Source organism: Eschrichtius robustus, chromosome 19 (assembly GCF_028021215.1).
Source record: "Eschrichtius robustus isolate mEscRob2 chromosome 19, mEscRob2.pri, whole genome shotgun sequence".
Classification (NCBI taxonomy): domain Eukaryota; kingdom Metazoa; phylum Chordata; class Mammalia; order Artiodactyla; family Eschrichtiidae; genus Eschrichtius; species Eschrichtius robustus.
The window spans coordinates 12,499,595-12,517,185 of NC_090842.1; the positions used below are offsets into that span (position 1 = coordinate 12,499,595).

At 37.9% G+C, this 17,591-nt stretch overlaps 1 pseudogene; it reads right to left on the reverse strand.

The window, feature by feature from the left end:
- Window positions 1–3,129: 3,129 nt before the first annotated feature.
- The window catches only part of LOC137752354 (ADP-ribosylation factor 1 pseudogene), a 66,175-nt pseudogene continuing 51,713 nt past the window's right edge, over window positions 3,130–17,591 (reverse strand).

Here is a 17,591-nt window from a genome sequence, read left to right on the forward strand (position 1 = left end):
AGTTCTGGAAGTCCTAGCCACGGCAATCAGAGAAGAAAAAGAAATAAAAGGAATACAAATTGGAAAAGAAGAAGTAACACTGTCACTCTTTGCGGGTGACATGATACTATACATAGAGAATCCTAAAACTGCCACCAGAAAACTGCTAGAGCTAATTAATGAATATGGTAAAGTTGCAGGATACAAAATGAATGCACAGAAATCTCTCGCATTCCTATACACTAATGATGAAAAATCTGAAAGAGAAATTATGGAAACACTCCCATTTACCATTGCAACAAAAAGAATAAAATACCTAGGAATAAACCTACCTAGGGAGACAAAAGACCCGTATGCAGAAAACTATAAGACACTGATGAAAGAAATTAAAGATGATACCAACAGATGGAGAGATATACCATGTTCTTGGATTGGAAGAATCAACATTGTGAAAATGAGTATACTACCCAAAGCAATCTACAGATTCAATGCAATCCCTATCAAATTACCAATGGCATTTTTTACGGAGCTAGAACAAATCATCTTAAAATTTGTATGGAGACACAAAAGACCCCGAATAGCCAAAGCAGTCTTGAGGGAAAAAAATGGAGCTGGAGGAATCAGACTCCCTGACTTCAGACTATACTACAAAGCTACAGTAATCAAGACAATATGGTACTGGCACAAAAACAGAAACATAGATCAATGGAACAAGATAGAAAGCCCAGAGATTAACCCACGCACCTATGGTCAACTAATCTATGACAAAGGAGGCAAAGATATACAGTGGAGAAAAGACAGTCTCTTCAATAAGTGGTGCTGGGAAAACTGGACAGCTACATGTAAAAGAAGGAAATTAGAATACTCCCTAACACCATACACAAAAATAAACTCAAAATGGATTAGAGACCTAAATATAAGACTGGACACTATAAAACTCTTAGAGGAAAACATAGGAAGAACACTCTTTGACATAAATCACAGCAAGATCTTTTTTGATCCACCTCCTAGAGTAATGGAAATAAAAACAAAAATAAACAAGTGGGACCTAATGAAACTTCAAAGCTTTTGCACAGCAAAGGAAACCATAAACAAGACGAAAAGACAACCCTCAGAATGGGAGAAAATATTTGCAAATGAATCAACGGACAAAGGATTAATCTCCAAAATATATAAATAGCTCATTCAGCTCAATATTAAAGAAACAAACACCCCAATCCAAAAATGGGCAGAAGACCTAAATAGACATTTCTCCAAAGAAGACATACAGACGGCCACGAAGCACATGAAAAGATGCTCAACATCACTAATTATTAGAGAAATGCAAATCAAAACTACAATGAGGTATCACCTCACTCCTGTTAGAATGGGCATCATCAGAAAATCTACAAACAACAAATGCTGGAGAGGGTGTGGAGAAAAGGGCACCCTCTTGCACTGTTGGTGGGAATGTAAATTGATACAGCCACTATGGAGAACAATATGGAGGTTCCTTAAAAAACTAAAAATAGAATTACCATATGACCCAGCAATCCCACTACTGGGCATATACCCAGAGAAAACCGTAATTCAAAAAGACATATGCACCCGAATGTTCATTGCAGCACTATTTACAATAGCCAGGTCATGGAAGCAACCTAAATGCCCATCAACAGATGAATGGATAAAGAAGTTGTGGTACATATATACAATGGAATATTACTCAGCTATAAAAAGGAACGAAATTGAGTCATTTGTTGAGACGTGGATGGATCTAGAGACTGTCATACAGAGTGAAGTAAGTCAGAAAGAGAAAAACAAATATCGTATATTAATGCATGTATGTGGAACCTAGAAAAATGGTACAGATGAGCCAGTTTGCAGGGCAGAAGTTGAGACACAGATGTAGAGAATGGACATATGGACACCAAGGGGGGAAAACTGCGGTGAGGTGGGGATGGTGGTGTGCTGAATTGGGCGATTGGGATTGACATGTATACACTGATGTGTATAAAATTGATGCCTAATAAGAACCTGCAGTATAAAACAACAAACAAACAAAACAACTAATACTAAACTTTCATTGGGTTACTTGTATGGAAATATGTTAATATAAATGTTTCAGACATTACATGAAATTTCTAAAAATCTTATATTTGTATTTGTATGGAAATATGTTAATATAAATGTTTCAGACATTACATGAAACTTCTAAAAATCTTATATGTTCAGGTATAATGTTATAAGTAATAATCCTAGTTATTACTTTAAAATGTATATCTCAGAAATAACTAATTTTCTTGTCAACTGCATTATTATGAACTTTCATCAAATCTTTAACCGTGGTCATTTTTAAGTCTTTTGTCATTTACAGACAGTTCTGGGTGTACTCTGATGATTTTGCAAATATGTTCCTATAAAAGGGTTTCATCTTTAAGAAATTCATGGAAAAGACTCTGACAAGTACAGGTTTCTGGTAACTGACTGTACTGCTGAACTGAATGAATAAGCATTTTCAGAACTCTAATGAAAAACTGATGAACTCATAAAAGTGCTAACAAAAGATCAAGATGAAAAAAAAATTAATTACATGGGAATGAGTGAACTGATGAGGATGAGTATAATTTTTGTGACTTTCTGTCTGAATTAAAAAAAGAAAAAATCCCACAAGGACTCAGAGGCAAAGAATATACAAATCAATTTTCACTGCAAAGTAAAGGAGCTGTTACAGTGGAGGATTACTGGACTGAATGTCAATATTATGACATAGTATGAGTGTGTTTCATGTTTGGTAATTGCAATCATTGTTGCTTTTGTTGTGGTCATCCATGTACAATGCTTGGTGTCAGTCTATTTATCTCTTGTAAAAATAAAATACAGTGTGTGTGTGTGAAAAAAAAAAAAAGAATATATCTGACTAGTAAGAATCTTTAAAAAAAAAAAAAAAAATATTGCATAGGAGTACCAGAAACTGCCTCATTGGAAACAAAAACTATTTACATTAAATAAAAACCCAGGTGCAGGCTGCATCTGCACATTTACAGCATGGTGAAGCACACTGTGACCGACCATGGAGACAGCTTCTGGCACTCACACCCCAGGGGCACGTTTGCCACATGAGAGTAAAGCGAGGGTAGAAGGAGGGAGTGAGAGGGGAGGAGAGAGGAGTACAGCTCACTTCTGGTTCTGGAGCCGATTGGACAGCCAGTCCGGTCCCTCATAGAGCCCGTCCCCGCTGGTGGCACAGGTGGCCTGAATGTACCAGTTCCTGTGGCGCAGAGAGTGCAGCCCCAGCTTGTCTGTGATCTCGGCTGCATTCATGGCATTGGGGAGGTCCTGTTTGTTAGCAAACACGAGCAGAAAGGCGTCCCTGAGCGCGTCTTCTGCCAGCACCCTCATAAGCTCCTCTCGGGCCTCATTCACACGCTCTCTGTCCTTGCTGCCAACCACGAAGATGAGACCTTGTGCGTTCTGGAAGTAGTGGCGCCACAGAGGCTGGATCTTGTCCTGGCCGCTCACGTCCCACACAGTGAAGCTGATGTGCTTGTATTCCACAGTTTCCACGTTGAAGCCTAGAGTGGGAATGGTGGTCACGATTTCACCCAGCTTCAGTTTGTACAGGATGGTGGTCTTTCCCACAGCATCTAGGCCCACCATCAGAACGCACATTTGTTTTCTGCCAAAAAGGCCCTTGAAGAGGTTTGCAAAGATACGCCCCACGCTGTGGACTAGTGGGGGCAACGCTGGCCAGAGAAGCCCTCGGCGGCCGGCGCAGCTGCTACCCCGAGGCAGGCGCTGGTTTCGCTCCCACAAGGTGGCGGCTCTGACGGCGGCCCCCCTGTTTTTTTTTAATTATAGCCATCCTGACAGGTATGAGGTGATATCTCATTGTCGTTTTGATTTGCATTTCCCTGATTACTGGTGATGTTGAGCACCTTTTCATATACCATTTGGCTATTTGTATGTCTTCCTTCAAAACCGATGCATTTCAATGCAACTTTAGAAAATAACGATGTGAAGACGGATTATAGATGTGTAAATATACAAATCTCAAGCAATAGCAATATCAAACATTTGTCAATATTAAACATAATTTAAACCTAGTTAATTTAGCCCTAATATGTTTTACTGAAAGATGCAGAAAGAATAGATGTGGCACAGGTACAAGACAAATGAGAAGAGTACAGTCTCAGGAAAAAATAGAGAATATAAAACTCCGCTCTTAAAATCCTTCCATAGTTTCCAATTACTTAAAGCATAAAGTAAAACACCATAACACATCAAAAACTTTGGCCAAATCTGGACCAAGTCAAATTTCTCCCCTTTCTCTCTTTGCATTTGCTTCTCCATCCCTTATACTGTGTCTCCTTGTGAATGGAGAGGAACTTCCCCCTACATCTCAGAACCTGAAACAGCCAAATCTATTACTACAATCACCTAAAACCTTTGTTTACATGAGAGGGTTTGCAAATGGGTCACACAATCACTGTGTCACATCCAAATCCAAAAGCCCTATGAAATCTCCTCCCATCTCAATATGACTAGGACTCTACATTTTTCAAGGCAAGTTCATCTATTATCTTTACCATCACTAGCAGTGAGTTTATTATTATTAAGTCCACTTTATTTGTGAGAAATCTGATGTTGAGAGGGTTTATTTCTTGCAGCTTTATGAGGTATACAAAAACTTCACATATTTAATATGTACAATTAGATGCTGGGAGAATGTAAATTTCTTCCTTGTGTCAAGATAGGACTTAAGAAAGTCCTTCAGCCCATTTCTATGTGGGATAATCAGATCCCAGGAGTGATAAAAAGCAATCTCTGATTCCGTACAGCCTGCTGTATGTTCCCAGAAGGGTGCTAGGACTGAAATGCACCCAAAGTGATAAAAGATGGACATAACATCCCCAGGACAACCAACAGGGTTAACTTATGTTTTTCCCGATTCCCCAGAGCAGCAGGTAAACACATAACACAGACTTAGAATGACAGGTGCTTTTCTGTATAGTCACAGGAACACAAAGGACAGAGGGGCAGACTGGCCTTCTTCTCGGACCCAGGTTGAGCTTCCTGAAAAAACCTGCCTGCCTATGGAGCGCCTCTCCACATACAGGCTGTGTCATTGTCTAAGGCCGTGGAAACTGCCCCTCCAAAGGGAAGAATACTCCTGAGTCTCCAACTTGGTATAGCCATCACCATGCTGTTAAATCCTTTATCCTTTACCTACTTTAAAGGGATCTGTGTCTTTTGCCTGTGTCTCTTGATATCTCACTGTCAGTCACTTTCTCCCTTGTGAAAAACATGCAGAGAATCACAAAATAAATAAATAGATTTGGTAGTTCAGAAATTCCAATTACATGCCCAATACCCTTCTACTTTCTGCTTAATATGTAAAGGAATCCTGTAATACAAACCTTAAAAATCACAGAACTGATCCCAAAGTCTAAAATCAGAAAATAATAAAGGCTTTACTAGTGGGAAGCAGCCGCATAGCACAGGGAGATCAGCTCGGTGCTCTGTGTCCACCTAGAGGGGTGGGATAGGGAGGGCGGGAGGTACACACAAGAGGGAGGAGATATGCGGATATATGTTTATGTATAGCCAATTCACTTTCTTATACAGCAGAAACTAACACACCATTGTAAAGCAATTATACTCCAATAAAGATGTTAAAAAAAAAAAAAAAACCCTATGAGTGAGTGTCAAGTGACAATTAAGCTGCATCTGGTGGCAGGCTTTATAGTGGCAAGTAAGTTGATGTACTTCAATTGTACAGCTGCATCTGGTGGCAGGCTTTAAGTCAGAATCCAACACTTATTTTAGTCCATGCGTAGCCCGCCCATTATTTTATTTACCACCTCCATCCGCGCCTCTTTCCCACACTGCGCACTTGTCTCAGTCACAGTTTTGGTAAGCCCACAAGCTAACCCTAGCCAAAATGAGTAAAAAACAAATGTCTCTGGAGAGCTTCTTTGAAAAGGGGGAAAGACCCAATGATGAGACAGCAGAAGACTCAAAGACTGCCCACAAAAAGAAAGCTACATTTAAAAGAAAATACCAAGAGTCCTACTTAAATTCATTGCAACAGGCGATTCACATTCTCCAAGCCCACTTTGTATAATATGTGGCTACCGGCTATCCAACAAAGCCATGAAACCTTCAAAACTGCTCACCTATCTCAGCTTTCAAAAGAGTTTGAGCATTACTTCCCAACCACAAAAGACCCCTGAACTGGGAAGGAATGGATCCGTGACCCATTTGTGAATAAGCCAGGTGAATCGATTTTGTCCATGCTAGAATAGGATCAACTGTTTGAGATCACAAATGATGGTGGCCTTAAAAGTATGTTTGAGACAACTTCAAATCTCCATACTTCTGGATTAAAGTCAAGGCAGAATATCCTGAGATTGCTACAAAAGCACTGAAAAGCCTGCTTCCATTTCCAACGTCCTATCCTTGTGAAGCAGGGTTTTCTGCCGTGACAGCGACCAAAACGAGATCACGGAGTAGACTGGACGTAAGCAACACACGTCAGGTATCACTGTCTCGCATCGCCCCCAGATGGGACCATCTAGTAGCAGGAAAACAAGCTCAGGGCTCCCACTGATTCTGCATTATGGTGAATTGTATAATTATTTCATTATATATTACAATGTAATAATAATAGAAATAAAGTACACAATAAATGTAAAAAAAAAAAGAAAAGAATAAAGGCTTTAAAGTTGTTGAGGGAGTTCTGTTTCTGGTTAGGATGTAGAACGGTGCAAAAGACCATCATCTCCATGGTAACAACAAGAAAAACAAAATTACTTTTCTATAAAGCTATCAAAGAGCCGTGACAAAAAAGCAAAGAAGCCTTAATGAACTATGATCCAGAGAGAGACAAGCATAGAGCCGCAGATGCTTCCACACTTAGCAGCAAATTCCAATCTGACTTTGCAAATTCCAAGCAAACTTGCCAGAGATGGAAGGGGGAGGGATTAGGAGAAACCAGCAGGTTTTAACAGTGAGGATAGGCAAAAGACAGTAGAATCTATGATAGCTCAGATACAAAAAGAACTGTTCAGGCCAACATATCTCCAATCTCCCACCCGCTAGGAATTTTTCTGAGAAATTAGCAGAAATAATTATGAGGACAGGGCTAGCTAAAAGACAGAAAATTTTTTGGCCATTTCATGGTGTTCAGATCCCAGGACCCTGTAAAACTTGAATCCGTAAGTAAATCATAAGCGACTAAGCTAAAAATCAAACTCTTTCAAGTTCAAACTTGGGAAGATCAAAAGGATTAATTTGTCCCTTAGTTGTAGCAACAGTAGTAAAGAACATTGGGGGTTTCCCTATCTGGGCTATTGTAAATAATGCTGTGATGAACATAGGAGTGCACATATCTTATCAAATAAGAGTTTTCATATTCTTTGGATAAATATTCAGAAGTGCAATAGCTGGATCAATGATACTTCTATCCTTAATCTTTTGAGGACTGTCCATACTGTTTTCCATAGTGGCTACACCAATTTACATTCCCACCAACAGCGTAGAAGGGTTTCCTTTTTTCCACATCCTCTCCAACACTTGTCATTTCTTTCCTTTTTGATGATAGGCATTCTAAGGGGCGTGAGGTGATATCTCATTGTGGTTTTGATTTGCATTTCCTTTACAATTAGTGATGTTGAACATCTTTTCATGTGCCTGTTGGCCATCTGCACATTTTCTTTGGAAAAGTGTTTATTCAGCTCCTCTGCCCATTTTTTAATTGGATTGTTTGGCTTTTTGTCATCGTGTTGTATGAGTTCTTTACATATTTTGGAATATTAACCCCTTATCTGAGATATGATTTGCAAATATATTCTCCCATTCAGTAGGTTGTCTTTTCACCTTGTCAGTGGTTTCCTTTGCTGTGCAGAAGCTTTTTCGTTTGATTAGGTCTCACTTGTTTATTTTTGATTTTGTTTCCCTTGACTGAGGAGACATGCAAAAAAATATTGCTAAGACCCATGTCAAAGAGTGTACTGCCTATGTTTTCTTCTAGCAGCTTTATGGTAAGCATACAACCTAAGTGTCTATCAATGAATGAATGGATAAAGAAGATGTGAGACATATATTTACAATGGAATACTCCTCAGCCATAAAAAAAAAAAGATGAGATTTTGCCATTTGTTACAACATGGCTGGACCTTAAAGGTATTATGTTAAGTGAAATAAGTCAGATGGAGAAAGACAAGTATAATATGATTTCACTCATATGTGGGCTATAAAAAAAATTAAAGTTTTTGATTAATTTTTATTGGAGTATAGTTGATTTACAATGTTGTGTTAGTTTCTGCTATACAGCAAAGTGAATCAGTTATACATATACATATATCCACTCTTTTTTAGATTCTTTTCCCGTATAGGTCATTACAGAGTACTGAGTAGAGTTCCCTGTGCTATATAGTAGGCTCTTATTAGTTATCTATTTTATATATAGTAGTGTGTATGTCAATCCCAATTCCCAATTTATCCCTCCCCCCCTTTCCCCCTTGGTAACCATAAGTTTGTTTTCTCCATCTGTGACTCTATTTCTGTTTTGTAAATAAGTTCATTTGTACCGTTTTTTTAGATTCCAGATATAAGTAATATCATATGATATTTGTCTTTCTCTGTCTCACTTACTTCACTCAGTATGACAATCTCTAGGTCCATCCATGTCACTGCAAATAAAAATAAATGAACAAACCAAACCAAACAAACAAACCAAAAAATAACAACCACATAGAGCTGTGGTTACCAGAGGGGAAGGGTGGGGTGGGTGAAATGGGTGAAGGGACTCAACTGCATGTTGATGGACTGATTTTTGGTGGTGAGCACACTATAGTGTACACAGAAGTACTGGAGTCAGACAAGTACAGCAGTCAGACAAGAAAAAGAAATAAAAGGTATTTAAATTGGAAGGGGGGACTTCCCTGGTGGTCCAGTGGATGGGAAGCCATGCTCCCAGGGCAGGGAGCCCAGGTTCAATCCCTGGTCAGGGAGCTGGATCCCACATGCATGCCGCCAAGTAGGAAATCCACATGCCACAACTGAGAAGTCCACATGCCACAACTAAAGATCCCGCATGCCGCAACTAAGAAGTCCACGTGCTGCAACAAAGATCCTGCGTGCTGCAACAGAGACCTGGTGCAACCAATAAATAAATAAATAAATAGATAGATTTTTTTTTTAAATAAATAAAGAAGTTGGAAGGGAAGAGGTAAAATTGTCATTATATGCAGATGACATGATACTACATATAGAAAACCCCAAAGACTCCACACAAAAACTACTAGAACTGATAAACGAATTCAGCAAGGTAGCAGGATACAAGATTAACATTCAGAAATCAGTTGCATTTCTTTACACTAACAATGAAATATCAGAAACGGAATGTACAGAAAATACCTTTTAAAATCACACCCCCAAAAATAAAATACTTAGGAATAAACCTGACCAAGGAGGAGAAAGACTTATTTGCCAAGAACTATAAAGCATTAATAAAGGAAATTGAAGATTACTCAAAGAAATGGAAAGATATCCCATGCTCTTGGATTTGAAGAATTAATATTGTTAAAATGGCCATACTACCCAAAGCAATCTACAGATTTAATGTAATCCCTATCAAATTACCCATGACATTTTTCACAGAACTAGAACAAATAATATTAAAATTTATATGGAACCATAAAAGACCCAGAATCGCCAAAGCAATCCTGAGGAAAAAAGAACAAAGCAGGAAGCAAAACTCTTCCAGACTTCAGATAATACTACAAAGCTACAGTAATCAAAACAGCATGGTATTGGCACAAAAACAGACATATGGATCAATGGAACAGAATAGAGAGCCCAGAAATAAACCCACACACTTACGGTCAATTAATCTTCAACAAAGGAGGCAAGAATATACAATGGGAAAAAGTCTCTTCAGCAAGTAGTGTCAGGAAAGTTGGACAGCCTCATGTAAACCAATGAAGTTAGAACACACCATCTCACTATACACAAAAATAAATTCAAAATGGCTTAAAGACTTAAACATAAGACCTGACACCATAAAACTCCTAGAAGCGATCATAGGCAAAACATTCTCTGACATAAATCATACCAATTGTTTCTTAGGTCAGTCTCCCAAGGCAATAGAAATAAAAACAAAAATAAACAAATGGGACCTAACCAAACTTACAAGCTTTCACCCAGCAAAGGAAACCATAAACAAAACGAAAAGACAATCAACTGAAGGGGAGAAAATATTTGCAAATGATGCGACCAAAAAGGGCTTAATTTCCAAAATATACAAACAGCTCATACAACTCAGCAACAACAAAGCAAACAACCCAATCAAATAATGGGCAGAAGACCTAAATAGATATTTCTCCAAAGAAGAAATACAAATGGCCAATAGGCACATGAAAAGATGCTCAACATTATTAAAGAAATGCAAATCAAAACTACAATGAGGTACCACGTCATACCAGTCAGAATAGCCATCATTAAAAACTCTACAAATAACAGATGCTGCAGAGGATGTGGAGAAAGGGGAACCGTCCTACACTGTTGGTGGGAATGTAAGTTGGTGCATCCACTAAGAAAAACAGTATGGAGGTTCCTCAGAAAACTAAAAATAGAATTACCATATGATCCAGCAATCCCACTCCTGGGAATATATCCAGACAAAACTCTAATTCAAAAAGATACATGCACCCCTATGTTCATAGCAGCACTATTCACAATAGCTAAGACATGGGAACAACCTAAATGTCCATCAACAGATGAATGGATAAAGAAAATGTGGTACATATTTACAATGGAATACTACTCAGCCATAAAAAAGAATGAAATAATGCCTTTTGCAGCAACATGGATACAACTAGAGATTATCATACTAAGTGAAGTAAGTCAGAAAGAGAAAGACATATGATATCACTTATATGTGGAATCTAAAATATGACACAAATGAACCTATCGATGAAACAGAAACAGATTCACGGACATAGAGAACAGACTTGTGGTTGCCAAGAGGGAAGGGGTTGGGGGAGGGATGGAGTGGGAGGTTAAACAACAAGGTCCTACTGTACAGCACAGAGAGCTATATTCAATATCTTATGATAAACCATAATGGAAAAGAATATTAAAAAAAGAATCTATATATATATATGTATAACTGAATCACTTTGCTGTATAGCAGAAATTAACACTATATTGTAAATCAACTATACTTCAATTAAAAAATTAAATTAAATTAAAATTCTGGGGTGGTGAGCACACTATAGTGTATACAGAAGTAGAAATATAATGTTGCACACGTGAAACATAATGTTATAATATATACAATGTTATACATATAAATGTATATAATGTTACTACGATAAAATTTTTAATTAAAATTAATTAATTAATTAATAATAAATAAAGTAAGTTGGTGGTTGAGCTGAAGGACAAAGTGAAATCTCCTAAATTATAATTGAATCAGCTATAAACTAAAACTAACTGCAATTGTAATCCAGCTCTGACCCAGATTGAAGTAAGTGGAATCTAAAAGAATAGACCTGGTATTGGCTGCCTGGTTGAAGGAAGTTCTTGCACTCTCTGAGAATAAAGAAAAGAAGAAAAATCATCATATTTCACTTTTGACTGTTCTTTAATGACTGGTATACAATAAAAGTTTATAAGACACGTAAAGAAGCAGGTGAATTGACCCATAATCAAGAGAAGGAAATTCAATAAAGAAAGACTTACTGGGACTTCCCTGGTGGCACAGTGGTTAAGACTCCGCACTCCCAATGCAGGGGACCCAGGTTCAATCCCTGGTCAGGGAACTAGATCCCACGTGCATGCCGCAACTAAGAGTTCGTATGCCACAACTAAGGAGCCCACATGCCACAACTAAGGAGCCCACCTGCTGCAACTAAGACCTGGCACGACCAAATAAAAATAAATAAATAATTTTTTTTTAAAGACTTACTAATGACTCTGAAATCTACAGACAAAGACTTTAAAACAAGTATTATAAATATGTTAAATAATTGAAAGAAAAAGATAAATTGAATGAGTTTAGAGATGGTGGATTTTATGAGGGATCTGTAAACTTAAAATAAATAAAATTCAAATTATCGAGCTGAAAAATAACAATTTTTTTAATAATTGAATACTGCTGGAGGCTGCAGTCCCTCTCTGCCTGGGCCTCTCCACACTGCTGCATGCGCTTTTGCACAGTATGGTTGTCGTATTCCAAGAGTAAGTGCCCCAAGAAACAGGCAGTAGAAGCTTCCAGTTTCTATTGTCAACAAGCACAGAACCCAGATTCAAGGATGGAGACATAGACCTCACTTCTCAGTAGGAGGAATGTCACAAAATTTGGGGGCCATTATTGAACCCACCACAACAAGAGAATGGATAAACAAACCACGGTCTATTGATGCGAAGTATTTCTACTCAGCAATTAAAAAAGGATGGACTATTAATTCACACAACGTGGATGTATTTCAGAAACATTATGTTTAGTGAAAGAATCCAGACTCATAAGGAATAAATACCAAATCATTCCATTTACATAAAGTTCAAAAACAATCAAAACTAACTTATAATGAGAGATATGAAAAGAGCACTTGCCTCTTGGGGAGCAATGGACTGAAACGGGGCACTCAGAAACTTTGAAGGTGATGAAATATTCTATATCTTTATTCCCACGTTGGCTTCATAGGTTTATAGGGGTGTCAAAGCTCACTGAACTGTACACTTAAGACCTTTGCATTTTACTGTATATAAATTAGACTGAAATAGAGTTGTTCAAAACACAAATAAAAAATTATTGAATGGACATATATACACTACCAAACATAAAATAGATAGCTAGTGGGAAGCAGCCGCACAGTACAGGGAGATCAGCTCGGTGCTTTGTGACCACCTAGAAGGGTGGGATAGGGAGGGTGGGAGGGAGGGAGATGCAAGAGGGAAGAGATATGGGAACATATGTATATGTATAACTGATTCACTTTGTTATAAAGCAGAAACTAACACACTATTGTAAAGCAATTATACTCCAATAAAGATGTTAAAAAAAAAAAAAAAGAAATTTTCGTGGCAAAAAAAAGAAAAATTATTGAAACACAAGCACTTATGTGGTTCTGGATTGGATAGTGATTTCTACAAACCAGCTATAAAAAATATAACTGGGACACTTGGAAATAGTTTATCATGTTTCAGATGTTAGGTGAGATAAAATTTACTCATCTGTAGAGACCAAGATAGTCAACTGAAAAAAGCATATCATAAAACAATGTGTACAGTATGATCACTATGGTTAAAAATATAATATTATAGAGGTTTATTAGGGAAGTGAAAATGCTCTCTATCATACTGTCGTGGTGGATACGTCATTATACAGTTGTCCAAACACATAGGATGTACAACACCCAGAATGAACTCTAATGTAAACTATGGACTTTGGTTGATAATGATGTGTCAATATAGGTTCATCAGTTGTAACATATGTACACACTCTGGTGGGGGATCTTGATAGTGAGGTAGGCTATGCCTGTGTTGGGAGAGGGGACGTATGGGAAGTCTCTATATCTTAATTTTCTGTGAACCTAAAACTGCTCAAAAATATCTTAAAAATATAGATAGACACATAATATTACTCATATATATTCTTAGGGAAAATGTAGGTGGAGTGTTACTAGAGTGTTACTGTGGTAATCTCTGTGCCGTGGGAATGTATGTTTTTATTTTATATTTTTGTTTGCATGGCATTTCTTATAGAAGTACTGCTTCTATAATAATAAAAGTTTACATAATTAACTTGCATTTTGTTTGTGAAAACAGTGTTGAAATTTCTTTTCTAAAAATCTGTTCCCAAAATACGCCATTTTTACCTAGTATTATTTCAATTAGACTGTAGTATGTGCAGTATTTAGTATAAGATTGAATAAAGCATAACAGGTAACCTTTATGAAACCCTTAATATATGCCAATCACAGTGTTTTGCTCTCGCATTTAAACCTTGCAATGGCCGTGTGAGAAAGGTGCTATTACTTTTCCCATTTGCAGATGAGGAGCCTGAAGCCCAACACAGTCACCAAACTAAGAGAAGTCAGAGTCCTCCCTTGTCATCACTCCCATGCAATCACTTACAGTTTCCATGCTACACGTGCATAATCTCCTTCATCCTCAAAGCACTATTTTGAGATTGCAATGGCTCATCTGGTGAAACCAAGGATCCTAAGAAGTGGAATAACTTGCCCGAGGTCACAAGCCAGCCACTGGCATAGCCAGTGATATGAAAGCAGGTATGTCTGCTATTGACCAGCAACTGCTACACTGAATCCCTGGCTTTATCAGCAGGACACAGTGTTTTCATATGAAGCCCTAGCAGAGACTATAACACCATACTTCCACTGCACAACTTGTAAAATGCCCAGATAAGAGAAGAGATATTTATGAATGGTTGTTGGAAGGAAATGCGTCCACCCATTTCTTTATAATCTAGAGCTAAAGCCCGATCATCAGAACCTTGCAAGTTCAGAACATATTATCCTGGCCTGCTGCAAAATTGCTTTCCCTGAGTTCAACGTTCTGTCCTCAGCACCTACTGAGGGATGAGTCAAGAAAACATTCCACAAATCCCACAAATGTGTTTGCAACAGAGAAGTCATAAGTGAACATTTTTACCTTGTCTCTCTTACTCTCCTGTTGATAAGGCGAAGCTCTCAATGAGAACTATCCTTTAAAATTAGGTACTGGGTGAAACTTTACATTCCTTGAGAATTTTCCTTAGCATTTATTTTATTTTTTATTTTAAAAACACTCAAATAGTGCTTACCTTGTGCCAGCCACTGTTCTAAATGCTTTACTAATACTGGCACATTTGATTTAATCCTCATAACATGCCTGTATAACAAAGTTACTTCTATCATTCTTATTAAGCTTATGAAGAAACGGAGGCACAGAGTGATTACTTAATTTGCCTAAGGTCATACGGTTAATAAGCACTTTTTTTTTCCTTACTTACAATTTGAAAACAAATGTGTTTTCTTTCTCACTGGGCTTGCTAAGAGGTTTGGAAGAGAATTTTTACCGAACCCTAGAATTTTTGTAGGATTCTTTACCTGTAGACATGCATTTTGTTTTCCTTTGAAGTTCTAATACTGCATTGTATGTTGCATTTTCTTTGTTCATGGATGGATAGATACAGGAATAAAAATAAGGATGGAGCCAAAGACTGAGATCTAGATAAAACTACAATTATGTGTGCAATTCCTATATGTTAAGACAAGTACTTTGTAACATTAAGTCAAGGGGAAAGAATCATTTCTGTATTTGATTAAAGGTTTAATATAAGTTCAAGTTAAATCAACTTCTGAAACAAAGATATAAAGGTAATTCAAATAAGAGACTAAATATGTTTAGGCAAAAGGGAGAAGAATGGTAATTTTTAATATAATTTTTAACAAATAATGGTAATTTTTTAATGCACAAATTCAATGAGTTCAGAAGAAAAGGTAAAAGTATATACAGGAGTTTGTCATACTGCCCAGAGCTTATCGTTTTTTAAAGCAATTTTTCTTGTACAGGGTCCAGAAAAGCAATAAATTTAACAAGGCACAGGAAAGCAATCAGGAGCCCAGGTATAAAGACCACATACTAGAACACAGTGACACTAAGAAATACCTGTTCTTGCCTTTTGTTGCAAATAAGATCCTTCAGCAACAACAGATTTTCATTTGTAATCATTCACAGCCAATTCCAATTTAGTGCAGATGTGAGTTTAGCTCTGCAGCTGAACCAAAGCTCCTTCACATGGGGAAGTATTTTTCAATTTTGTCTCTATGATATTCCTTTGTCAGAAAAGGGACGAGAAGAACTGTTCCCATGGGCAGTGGAAGGCATCTGTGAAAAGAAACACCCGTTTATTTGGATGCTATTTCTTTATCAAGTTACTTATTCACTGATCATCCCTCTAGGAAACATGCTAAAGATATTGCCAATATTATTACATCAGCATGGGGGTTGAGAAACCAATTGAACATTTCTCTGACCAAAAGTATTACATTTTCCAGGCAACAATCTCACCTGTGTATGGGAAGTGGTGAGAGTCTGCTTCCAGGGGATACCTATGTATTTTAGTTTGCTCAGGCTGCATTAACAAATACCACAGGCTGGGTGGCTTCAGCAAAGAAGTTTTTCTCACAATTCTGGAGGCTGGAAGTCTGAGATCAAGGTGTCAGCAGGGTTGATTTCTTCCGAGGCCCCTCTCCTTGGCTTGTAGATGGCCACCTTCTCCCTGTGTCCTCACATGGTCTTCCCTTTATACGTGCCTGTGTCCTAATTTCTGCTTCTTATATTGGGTTAGGACCCACCCTAATGACCTCATTTTACCTTAATTGCCTCTTTTAAAACCCCATCTCCAAATATAGTCACATTCTGAGGTACGGTTAAGACTTCAACATGTGAATTTTAGGAGATCTAATTCAGCTCATAAGACAATGTGGACGCGCGTGCTTCCTCATCTCTCTGCCATGTTCTAAGCAGACTAGGTATTTTGCGGCCGAGACATCAATCACAGCAGCCCCATTTCTCAGAAGCCACATGAGTAACTTAAAAAGCTGATGATTTTCTGCCAGAAGACTTAAGATTTTGACTATAAAATAAAGATCTCAGTTTTTTTAAACTCATATGTGACATAAATATGAATTGAGAAAATATCCCAAATTAGAAAATCAGAATAATAGGAATAAAAGTGACATTTTAATTTCTGAGGCCCCGGCGAGGCATTAAGAGAGCACTCAAAGGAGAACAGACCAGGAGTTGAGAGGTGAAAAAAGGGAGCCACTACTCCTTCAGAAAACTTAAATTGTGTTCTCTCTCTGTTTTAACACAAAACTTCCCATTACAACACCCTCGTCAAATCAAAGAATCAAAATAAAATTGGAAAGGGCAGATTACACCTGAATAAATGCAGCCTTCCTAACAGCCAAAGAAGATGCTGGCGATGGTGTCGGTGTTGTCTATAAATAAAACAAAAGGACCGTGAGCCACAGCTACTGAAGCCCGCGTGCCTAGAGCCCGTGCTCCACAACAAGAGAAGCCACCACAATGAGAAGCCCGCGCACCGCAACGAAGAGTAGCTCCAGCTCGCCGCAACTAGAGAAAGCCCGCACGCAGCCACGAAGACCCAACACAGCCAAAAGTAAATTAATTAATTTTTTTTAAATTTTTTAATTAAAAATTTTAAAAAAAGAGGAGGCTCACCAGCCTCCCTATAGTCACTGCGTACTCTGAATATTCCAGGTCTCCTCACTGTTTGCACAGTTTGAGGCAAATCACCTCAGCCTCCTGAAAGATGAGCCATTATTGTATTTCACCAAAGCCAGATCTTTCTAAGGTTATCCATAGCAGGTTGGAGCTGAAGAGGATATTACACTCATCAAATCCAGTATCCTCCAGGTGGCCCATATGATGCTAACAGCTTTCTCAGAAGAGGGTTTGTTGTCAAAAAGTTTGCGGAATGCAAACTTTATATTGTCTGTGGTTTGTTGTTGTTTTTTTGACCCCACATACTTCTCAGAGCTTCGTGGTTGCTAAAATGTATACTTTTATAAATTTTATAATATTAATAGAAT